Source organism: Geotrypetes seraphini, chromosome 8 (assembly GCF_902459505.1).
Source record: "Geotrypetes seraphini chromosome 8, aGeoSer1.1, whole genome shotgun sequence".
NCBI classification, from domain to species: Eukaryota; Metazoa; Chordata; class Amphibia; order Gymnophiona; family Dermophiidae; genus Geotrypetes; species Geotrypetes seraphini.
Window position 1 is genome coordinate 169,059,775 of NC_047091.1, and position 12,222 is coordinate 169,071,996.

At 43.3% G+C, this 12,222-nt stretch overlaps 1 protein-coding gene across 1 annotated transcript in view; it reads left to right on the forward strand.

Moving 5' to 3' along the window:
* The window catches only part of GRK3 (G protein-coupled receptor kinase 3), a 466,643-nt gene continuing 454,421 nt past the window's right edge, over nt 1-12,222 (forward strand). Inside the window, exon 1 of the mRNA XM_033955477.1 lies at nt 1-22. The gene's annotated coding sequence lies outside the window, so the exon portion shown is untranslated. The remainder of the gene's footprint in view (nt 23-12,222) is intronic.

Below are 12,222 nucleotides of genomic sequence, written 5' to 3' on the forward strand. Positions count from 1 at the left end.
GCATTGACAGAGTTTGTAGGAGGTAAGACTCTACTGCTTTTAAAAATCCTGCCTTTGTTCTAGTGCATGCTAAGACCTGGGGCATAATGCTGCCTAACTGTTCCCTGCACATGGAATAAAGACTGTTTGGGCGGAGCACATCTTATGGAGAAGGGGATTTGTGTTTGAGAAAGACTGGGGAAAAGCTGAACTGTTTTATTTGAAGAACACAAACTTATAGGAGCCTGTGAGGAAACAGGCTCTGCACTACTTTTGAATGAGGTTTTTTTTTTCTTGAATGCCCAGAGTGTGGTCTGTCTGTCCGGCTAAGCAACCCTTCTCCTGAGCAAGCTGCCCCACTCTATCACAAAGGGATTCCCTGGTATTTATTGCAGGCTATAGCAATCTTTTGGCACGATACGATTGTCGTTGATGGACTTCTCAAAAGTGCGCTACGAGAACACGAGATCATCTGCTATTTCCATCATAGGAGTAACTCTGTGGAACAAATTAACTGGACCGCAAAGAGCTCTTCCTGATATTCAGAAGTTCAAGAAAATGCTTAAGACTAAACTTTTTGTAGAAGTCTTCGATGAATGATGATTATGGTTTATTTTGGTTTTTGGATTTACATTTAATTGAACACTGTAAATAAACTGTTCTCATTAAATGATCTGAAATATTTATTGTTTGTATAAATTTTGTTTTTCTGTATGTTTTTATTTTCTGTATATTGCTCTTTGTAAAACTGCCTAGGAATAGGCAGCTGAGAAATCTTTTAAATAAATCTGCATGTATACATGGATTCCTAAATGTTGGTGTTAGGGGTTTAGTTGGATTCAGCATTATCTATGGGACAACAGGTATTGAAAACTATACAGTTGGACGATGCGCAATTGCACATGTTGTACAGGTTGAAGTCAACGTTAATGCTTTGTGATTTTCATACGGTGATGCAAGCATTAATATTAGGAAGGTTAGACTATTGTAATGCACTTTATTTGGGGGTGGTGAAAACAAAAAGTAGGGCATTGCAAGTTTTGATTAATTCCGCTGCAAGATTGATTGTGGGTGCTTCACGGATGGCCCATATTACGCCAATCCTGAAGCAGTTGCATTGGCTTCCTGTACAACAGAGGCCAATATAAAGTGCTCTCGATTGTACATCAGGTTTTATATCATACAACTCCTGCACAGGATGTGAGATTGTCATTGATGAAAGAGAGAAATGTGATACATACCAGGGTTGGGAATTCTATGTTTTCAATAGTAGGGGTGAAATTTTGGAACTCATTGACAGGTCAACTACGATTATGTAAACCTAGAACTTTTGGTTCTCCCTGAGAGTTCCTTTAGAAACTTGCTGTCAGTTCTTTTTCAAGACTACCTGAAATAGAGATATCACTGTAATATCCTGTTATCAGTTTGGTATGCCCCCTGAGGAAGGCAGTGTTCTGCCGAAACCAGGGTCTTAGTTGGGACTTCCCAAAGGAACTTTCAATAAAATCCCTTATGTTGTATTTTGACATCGGCTTTTCTTTTCTTTTTTTTTTGCTTCTCGCTGTGCTGGGCAAAGGAAGACTCCTCTTTTTCTGTTGAGGGACATAAGGAAAGAAAATTAGCAGGTAATCCCTAATTTCTTCTTCCTTAGTATCCCTCCAGACCAGTTCAAACAGATGGGAAGTATCAATTACAGGTGATCATTACATATGGGACCTCCCAAAGCCAGCTGCCAACAACCTTGCACCAAAGGCCGCATCCTGCCTAGCTTGTATATCCAACCAATAATCTAATCTAATCTAGTCTTCAATTTATATACCGGGTCATCTCCCAGCGGAGCTCCACTCAGTTCACATGTAATTAAGACTAGAGTACATAAAAAAGGGAACATAGAAGAAAAAAAAGCTGGATTATCACCAGTTCTTTGATACTATATTTAAGCCATTTAAGTTTTGTGTAAACAGCAGAGTTTTCAGGACTTTACGAAATTGTTGCAGCTGGCCTATCAGTCATAATGGAGTCAGGAAGTCCATTCCACATCTCTATCAGTTTGAAGGCAAAAGATTGACTAAGCTTTCCTATAGATTTAATCCCCTTAAAAGAAGGGAAAGATAGTTTATATCTCTGTGTATTCCTCAAATGGCAAGATCTGAAGGGGTTCCAATATAAACTAAACTAAACCTTAAGTTTATATACCGCATCATCTCCACGGATGTTGTGGAGCTCGGCACGGTTTACAAGAACTTAAAATATAGGAAGAGAAGGAAAAAAAAGGTTTACATGAACTTACATATAGAAGAGAATAGTAAGGGTGGATAGAATTACATTTTAGTGAAAAGCCAGGTTTTCAGTTGCTTGCGGAATAATTGGAGGGAGCCCAGGTTCCACAGCGGGGTAGTAAGGTCGTTCCAAAGACCTGTGATTCTGAAGAGAAGGGATTTTCCCAGTTTGCCTGCATAGCAAATGCCATGTAGAGAGGGGAAGGATAATTTATACCTTTGGGCGGGTCTGGTAGATATTATAAGGGAACTAAAGGATCAAATATTCCATAGAGAAGCTTAAAGCTAATGCATGCACATTTAAATTGAATCTTGAAGCAGAATGGAAGCCAGTGAAGCTTTCCCAACAAAGGAGAAACATGATTGTACTTTCGCTTCCCGAATATAAGCTTAGCTGCTGTATTCTGTATCAGCTGAAGTCGTTTTAGACTGCCCTGCTTAATGCCTAAATAGACTGAATTACAATAGTCTAGCTGGGCAAGCACTGTAGATTGTACCAAACAGCCACTTGGCTGATCTCCTGTGGGAGAGCAAGACTGCTCTTCCCTTATGAAGCCACCTGCCTCTGGTAGAATGTGCCTTCAGTTATGCTGGCACCTAAAGCCTGCCTAAATTTTTGACTTCCACACAGAACAAATAGTATGTATAGCCACTGAAACTCCTCTGTTCCCTAGATATACTGTTTTATAGCCCATCTGATGATATTAAGCCAATGTGAAAGTTTTAGGGCTCCTTTTACTAAGGTGCGTTAGGGCCTTGACGTGCAGAATAGTGCGCGCTAAATTTTCACACGCACTAGACCTTAACGCTAACATTGAGCTGGCATTATTCTAGAAGCGTACTGCATGGTAATTTCGTGCGTGCACTAAAAACGCTAGCGTACCTTAGTAAAAGGAGCCCTTAGTCTCTATTTCTCACCAGGGTCAGTTACAGTTACTTTATCTGATATACCGCCATTATGGACAAAAAAAGTCAAAACAAAGTAGTTTATTAAATGTATAAAACAGAAGGGAATGATTTAAAACCAATAAAAAACAGACAGGGAATGAAGAAAGACTGGTTAACAAAAACATGACCTAAATATTCCCATATATAAAGAAAAGAGAAAAAGTGTGATATTAATTTTTAACTCTATTTAAAATACACTCTATCTTATCTGGGAAGAGACCTCAGACACGGAGCCCACGCGCAGTCGTTATTCACAGACCGGAGAATTCAGCGTGGTTATACGCTCCCTTGCTCCAATCATTGGAGCAAGGGAGCGTATAACCACGCTGAATTCTCCGGTCTGTGAATAACGACTGCGCGTGGGCTCCGTGTCTGAGGTCTCTTCCCAGATAAGATAGAGTGTATTTTAAATAGAGTTAAAAATTAATATCACACTTTTTCTCTTTTCTTTATATATGGGAATATTTAGGTAATATTATATATGTTATTTTCCCATTGGGGGACTTTACTATAGTATAGTAACAAAAACATGACACAGATAGGCAAAACGAGGGCAGAGAAGTTTACAAATGTCAAAAGGGGGGAACACAAACAGGACCAGCAAGAAAATACACTGGTTCACATGGAATGCCAAAACCACCTTGGGAAGGAAGAAAGGGAAGGGATGTCATACTTTCTTCTCCCTAGAGAACACCAGAAATCCTGACTGAGGAAATAGCTACCAGAAAGACTGGCTCCAATGTGATGTACTTAAGACTCTGGTGACGGGATAATCGCGCGCCAGACACCAGCGCGCCGACAATTCGGCGGAAGAAAGAAGCGCACAGGGGAAAAAATAATTTTTAAAGAGCTCCGACTGGGGGTTTGGGGTGGCAACCCCCCCACTTTATTGGTTAGTGTTTGCGCTGCCGTTGTGGGGGGTGTGGGGGGTGAAACCCCCCACATTATAGAGAAAACGGAACTTTTCCCCAAAAAAATCAGAAAAAGTTCCGTTTTTGCTATAATGGAGGTTTCCAACCCCCTGAACACCCCTCCAACAGCAGCGCGAAGACTAACCAATAAAGTGGGGGGGTTGCCACCCCAAACCCCCCGTCGGAGCTCTTTAAAAATTACTTTTTCCCCCACGCACTTCTGTCTTGCGCCAAATTGTCAGCGCTGGATTGTCAGCGCGTTGATGTCTTGCGCTCCAGTCTATGAACTTAAGACTCTATACTAGAAAACAACTCACTCCATTTGGTCATAAGAACATAAGAATTGCCATCTCCGGATCAGACCCTGGGTCCATTAAGTCCGGTGATCCGCACACGCGAAGGCCACACCAGGTGTACCCTGGCATAGTTTTAGTCCCCATATCACTGTATGCTTCTCAAGGGAGATGTGCATCTAATTTACCCTTAAATCCTAGAACGGTGGATTCTGCAATTACTTCCTCTGGGAGAGCATTCCAGGTGTCCACCACTTGCTGCATGAAACAGAACCTCCTGATATTCGTCCTGGACCTGTCCCCCCTCAGCTTCAGTCTATGTCCTCTTGCCTGTGTCACATTGGACATTGTAAATAACTGTTTTGGTCACTACACACCAACACCAGAAAAAGTATTTTAAGGAGAAAGTAAAACCTCAGACACGGAGAGGTGTTCCCACTCTCTTCCACCCAAGCATCACTGGCAAAAGCTTTCGCATATAATTTATTACTGGCAGGTGGGAGCCTGAAAATAGTCAAAACTAACTAGAAAAATCAAGCTAGTTAGAAAAGAGCCAGGCCAACGATTGTTTCGTGTCTTTTAAGCCACAGCTTCAGGGATGTGACACCAACACTCCAGACTCTCGATTCGCAGAGTGAAACTCCTGCTTACTACCATCTCTCCATGTCTGAGGCTTTCATTTGCCTTAAAACACTGGGATACCAAGGAGTGGCGGTCCGCCCCAGTAGCCAGCCATGAGGGGGGTGTTCCCGGCCGGGGAGTCATGGTCCGGGAACTTCCCTTCTCATGGCCCGGTGCCAAGGCTCTGGATAGTCTCCGTGGCCCAGCATGTTCCCAGCCTTATCTCCCTTTACCTTCCGTGAAGCTAAGTCAGCTACATCACCCGCGGCTCCCCTTCCTGCTTTCCGCGTCTGCCAATGATGCAACTTCCTGTTTCTGCCTGGGTGGATTGCAGAGGCAGACACGGAAAGCAGGAAGGGGAGCTGCGGGCGACGTAAGTGAATCACTGCTGAGGCCGGCAGTTTTTTCAGCATCACGGAAGGTATAGGGAGAGAAGGCTGGGAACATGCTGGGCCACAGGGACTATCCAGAGCCTTGGCACCAGGCCGTGAGAAGGGAAGTTCCCGGACCATGACTCCTAGGCTGGGAACACCCCCTCATGGCTGGCACCTGGGGGGAACATTACTAAAAATATTTTTTTTACATTAGAGGGGGTGTAAAAAATGATGGCAGGGGGTGTCAAAAACAACGGGCCCCGGGTGTCACATACCCTAGGTATGCCTATGCCTTAAATACTTTTTCTGGTGTTGGTGTGTACTGGCCAAATGGAGTGAGTTGTTTTCCCTCCATTCCTCTGTTTTTGTCATTTGTCTTAACAGTACTCTACCTCATGGACTCAAAGAGAGCACTAACGAATATTGCTCCGCTCAATTGAGCACTGTATCTGTCTGTACCATCTGTGCAGGAGTTAAGGCTTTCCTCTTCCAGAAACGGTGTCTTTCACGGCATCGGCCCCTGGTAGTGGAACAATCTTCCAGGATACATTCGCCAGCAGCAAAATGTTCAGAGCTTTAGGAAACTGCTGAAAAGACATCTGTTCTGTAAAATGAAATATAGGGTCTGAGTTTGGTTGAAGGTGAGGGAGTGATGACTCTTGAGTGCTGAGTGCTAGTCACAGAGGTGTTCGATGGTCTGGTTTGTTTTATTTGGTTTATTGATGTCTGTTATTGAGGCAACTTGTATGACTAATGGAATTTTATATTTTGATGTATGTGTGGGTTTGGCCAGTTTTGGCCTTAAATGATATTCGTCGTTGATGCGACGTGTATGTTATATGTAATTTGATTTGATATGTAAGTATGTAATTTGTTATAGTGTGTCTCTGAAGTGTTTTGTACGATAAATGTATATCTTTTATTTTGTATGTTAATATATAACTCGCCCTGGATAAGGGCGGGCGAGAAATAAACAAACAAACTGTTCAGAGCTGGTGGTAGCCCTGTGTACTTGGCCCACACCACCTACCTGGAGTGGAGTGGACGCCAAGGGACCCAGATTCAAATTTCACTTTAACTTTTTTTTATTATTTTTTTAACTGCGTGCCCTGCAGAAACAGAAAAATGCCTACTGAACTTAAATATATAATCTAATCTTCTATTTGTGCTCATACTTATACAGGCTCAAACCACCTGCAAGCCTGAAGGCTATTAAAATAATGTATATTCTGGTTCAGTAGGTATTTTTTCTGTTTCTGAAGGGCTTACAACTACAAAATAAAAGAGTTGAAATGGGATTCGAACTTGGGTCTCGGCACTAACCACTAGGCTGCTCTTCTGCTCTGTGGCCATTCTTCTAAGAATGCTGCCAGACAGGCATCTATGTCCCTGCAGGAAATCCTGATGTATTTCCCTTTGGAAAATACACGTGAGATGGACATACATTTTGGATGTTAAGAGTGGACACCTCTATTCTGACATGGATGTCCTTTCAAAAATTCCCTTCCACATCTGCTGACTAACTGCACAGCCATGATGACTTCCAAGGCTTAACCAAAAATGGCTTAACCAAAACTGCTATATTTTTGGCCAACATCCTCAACAGCTCATAGAGGGCATCTGGCAAGGACAATCCCATTTGAGTCTTGATCACCCAATTTTTCACTAGATGCTGACTCTTCACCAGTCTGTCCATAATATTTTTTTCTGCCCAGGAAAAGCAGGATCTCACTATCAGACTGCCACAAACTGACGCCTTTTAGGCCACAGCCAAAATTCTGCTTAAGGGCCTCCATCCTTTAATTCTCTGTACCCTTTAAGGCTGTCCCCCCATTCAGTTAGAATGGTTGTCTTCTTCATGACCATGGACACCACCACATTTACCCTGGGATGGTTGCAGAGCGCAAGGTTTCCCTATCGTCTCCAATGATAGGATATAACTGTACTATGGATTTAGCCACCCTGAAAGGGGCATCAGGTGTGTCCTACTCTGCCTGGATGATGTCACAGAGGTCCTGATGCATTGAAAAAGATCCAATGGGATTTTGGAAGCCCTTTATCAAAGAGGTTGCTTCCTGGGGTGTCCCCTTTGAGGGCGCATCATCCTCAAAATTGAGGCCGGGAAAGTGTGGACCATTGTCGAATTCCTTTAGAACATAGACTTTTTAAAAGTTTTAATGATCAACAAGATAGACTAAAAAAAGAGTTTTTAATGATTCATAACTTTGAAACATATGCAGCAGGCCCAGTGGACAGTATAGTATGTTGCTACGAAAATTTATATTTTTGCTTCTCCTTTTCCATTTTCAGACAAGCAATTTCGGTTGTTATTTCTACAGGAAGAGCTGTTAATTGGTCGTGTGCTTCTTATGTACAGTATAATGAATAGCTGTGCAGTTACATGTCTATCTACAGCTGGGGACAAAACAAATTAGTTGAACTGCAATTTTCTATTATGTAAAGTCATATTCAAACAGTCTGACGAGAGTAATTTTATTCAAATTAAAAAGCTAGAACTATTCATTTCATTTGAGATTTTTACATTTTGGAGGCCATTTTAGAAAGTATTGTCAAAACGCAAAGACTTTTACACACAGAAAAAGGCTGGTACATTAGACCGACTGTGAGCCCACCAGGACAGATAGGGAAAATGTCTGAAGTACCTGTATGTAAACAGCTTTAAGTGTGGTTGTAAAACTACAAAAAAGTGGTTTACAAGTCCCAATCCCTTTCCCTGACGTCATATTGCCTCATTCCACCAATAAGAGCCAACCTCATCAGTGATGTCACAATGGCTTCATTGTTCTATACTTGGCTCACTTCTGATAGTGTATTGGAGGAGAGTGTGGTGCAGTGGTTAGAGCTATAGCCTCAGCCAACGGAGGCTGTGAGTTCAAACCCCACACTGGGCAAATCACTTAATCCTCCACCACTCCAGGTACATTAGATAGACTGTGAGCCCACCAGGACAGATAGGGAAAATGCTTGAAGTACCTGGCAAACTGATTTGAGTGTGGTTGTATAACTACAAAATGGTGGCTTACAAGTCCCAATCCTTCCCCTTCTCTTTTTTATCTTTTTAAATTGCATGTAAGTACACACATTAATAATAATAATGTGCATACATATATCTAATATAACAAAATGCTAGGCCGCGCATGCGCACTCAAAAGTCGTGTTCCCTGATCCGTCGCGGACATGAGAGTGCGCATGCGCGGCCCCGGCTGTGGCTTTCAAATAAAAAAAGTTACACAGCTGCGGCGGCCTTCCTCACCCCCGGCTCTCACTGTGCATGGTACCAGCTCCTCTCTCGAACTGCACCAGGATCAAGAGAGGAGCTGCGGCGGCGGCTTTCAACTAAAAAAAAAAAATATACACAACTGGAGGTCGCCGCTCTCACCCGGCTCTGACGGTGCGGCTGAGCGCTGGCGGCCGCTGAACCCTAATTGCGGTGGCGGCTTTCAACTACAAAAACAAACAAAAAAATAAAACAGCTGAGGGTAGCAGCTCTCACCCGGCTCTCACGGTGCGGCGACCGGCGAACCCTAATGAGCATTGAATCAAAGGAAACAACCAGGGCTGCCTAAAGAAACAAAGTTAGGAGCTCTGGCGGCTGCCAATCCACCAGAGAGACAAATAGAAAGAAAGACAAATAATAGGAGGGAGGGAGACAGAAAGAAAAGAAGACACAAGGGCAGGGAGTGAGACAGAAAGAAAGAAAGACAGACATACATATATTCTAGCACCCGTTAATGTAACAGGCTTAAAGACTAGTACTGTATATATATTTATATATACACTTTTCACTGGATAAGATTTGGGTGGTGCAAGGCAGATGAAATATATACACTTTTTATAAAATACACATGCACAAGCACAACACAAAAATATACCTGCTTCAGAGTAACTATAAATTTGAATATGTGAATTTCTGTATTACTGAGGCTGCGTCTGGGTGCTTATTTTATAAAGGCACTGACGCACTTAGGGCTCCTTTTACAAAAGTGCGTTAGGGCCTTAACGCTTGGAATAGCGTGTGCTAAAATGCCACACGCGCTAGCCACTACCGCCTCCTCTTGAGCAGGTGGTAGTTTTTCGGGTAGCGTGCGCTAATCCGGTGCGTGCGCTAAAAACACTAGCGCACCTTTGTAAAAGGAGCCCTTAATTGCCTTTACAAAAATAAGCATGAAAAGGCACTTTAAAAAAAATAGTTATTTTCTAGTATGGAGTTAGTTTTCAACATGAAGTATTTTGTGTGGCCCCGGTCAAGGGCGATGCAGTGTTTTCCTCTGCTGCCTCCGGGTGTTTACCGTCTTGCCGGCTCCCTCTGTCTTGCTGCGGCGTTTGCGCAGCCCCAGAAACATTTTTTTCGGCCAATGCGGCCCAGGGATTTTGATTAAGTGGCCCCTTTTTTATTTTATTAATCTTTATTAATTTTCAAGTAGTAACAGTATGAATTTGAACAAATAACAAATCAAGAAAAACACTTTTCCCCTCACCCCCTTTACTTAATCAATAATATAAATGTAATTATTCTTCCAATAACCCACTCTTATTTAAAATAATAACACATTCCCACCCTGGATGTGTAGGGAAATCAGACAAAAATAAAAGAGAAATGACAACTATATAGAAGCAATAAAAGATGCCAATGGGCCCCACACCAAGTTAAATACATTACTATGCCCCAAGATTTCAGCATTCATTTTTTCATATTTGTAGCTGGAGCATAAGTTCGCCCATCAGAAAGGAAAGTTAAGTCGATCATAGTTCTTCCAATTACGTGTTATCTGCATAGCTATTCCAGTCATAATTAAGAAAAGCCGGCATTTATAACGTGGCCCCTTGACTTTAGGTTACAGCAGATTTGCCTGTCATTTCAGAAGTTGAAGGCCTGGCTTTATATGCAAGCTTTTGGTACAGTATCTCGAGTCTTTTATTTTCTGATTGCATGGGAGAGAATTGTGGATTTTGTAGATGAATGGTTTTCAGAGGGTGGTATCTCTAGCTGGGGGAGGGGAGGGTATGGTGAGGCTTTATTGTATTAGGGTTTTTTGGGTGGTAGGTTGCTCCGGCTGGGTTGTTTGCATTGTTGCTTTCTCTGTTCCCGAGTTGATGTGGCCTATAATCAAATGATGTAAATCAATCAAGCTTATATTCATACCAATTTGAAAATTTTTCTATGCTCAGCTTGACTATATTGAAATGACTCCCTATGGATATGTAGAAGCAAAGAAAATTAATCTGAATGAACCTGTTGCTACTACAGCTGAATTATGCATTCTTGACTTCCCGGTACCCCCTCCAGAACCTAATCAAGGAGACTTGCTTGCATCCTCATCAGAACACAGAATGAGTCCACCGGGGAGGGACATATAAAGTCCTCTGAGATGGAGGAAAATAACTTATTCTTGAGGAAATATTCTTCATTCCTTATGGCAAATAAAACTACAAAACAGTTTTATACATCTTCAGAGAAGCGTTTCAGTATGAGGAAGAGCAGTGGTAAAATGACAGAAACATAGAATATGATGGCAGAAAAGGGCCGTTGGCCCAACACGTCTGCCCACTCAAAAGAACCCTCCCCTAAGCAATTCCCCGAAGTAAACCCACATGTTTATCCCATCGTTTCTTGAAGTCGAGCACCTGACCATAAGATTTCTTGCTGGGAGATGAAGGCTTCAGTAGGAAACGTTTGTTGAAGCAACAAGGGCTGGGGATTGGGATTGCGGCTTTGAGCAGGTGCAGAGGGGGCTACAAAGGAGTTAGTTCACAGCCTGTCATCTTTCTCCACTGTGATACGCTCTCCCGTGCATGTATTTCTCTGGATTCAATAATTGGGGTTAATTTGCACCAATTTGGAGTAATGCAGGGATCTGTTCTATGCCCTATTCCAGGGGTGTCAAAGTCCCTCCTCGAGGGCCGCAATCCAGTCGGGTTTTCAGGATTTCCCCAATGAATATGCATGAGATCTATTAGCATACAATGAAAGCAGTGCATGCAAATAGATCTCATGCATATTCATTGAGGAAATCCTGAAAACCCGACTGGATTGCGGCCCTCGAGGAGGGACTTTGACACCCCTGCCCTATTCCAGTGCATCGCAAACTGTGTGCCTCCTGAGATTTCAGGTGTGCCGTGAGACGCTGGGAAGGAGGAGAGGCGCCGGCTGCCTACAAAATTCACGGCAAGAGGCACATCCTGTAGGCAACCAGCTGGCGCCAGTGCCTCTCCTTCTCTCTGCATGTCTTCCCTGTTGGCACTCCCCCCCCCTCGGCAGCTCAGGGCGCGTCTGAAGGGCCTTCGCACATGTGCGGACGTTGACGTGATGATGTCACGCATAGAAACATAGAGTATGGCGGCAGAAAAGGGCCGGTGGCCCAACAAGTCTGCCCACTCAAGAACCCTCCCTCAGCAAATTTGCCCGCTCTAGAGTCCCCTCTTCCATGAGAATCCATCTTTTAAGCATATCTCTGTAGCAACCCCACTTGTTTGTCCCAATGTCTCTTGAAGTCGAGCACGCTACTGGCCTCAACCACTCGGCGTGGAAGACCATTCCATCGATCAATCACCCTTTCGGTGAAGAAGTATTTCCTGGTGTCCCCATGAAACCTTCCCCCTTTAAGTTTTAGCGGATGCCCTCTTGTCGCCGTGGGACCCGCTGACGTCCGCCCACTTCCGGATGCCTCTAGCAGCGGCCACTACGCTTAACGTGCCGCAGCACCACAAAGTTTGCGGGACACTGCCCTAGTCTGTGATACATGTGCCTATTTATGGCTCTTAACTCAAAATGGGACACAACGTGGGTCAGGGAATT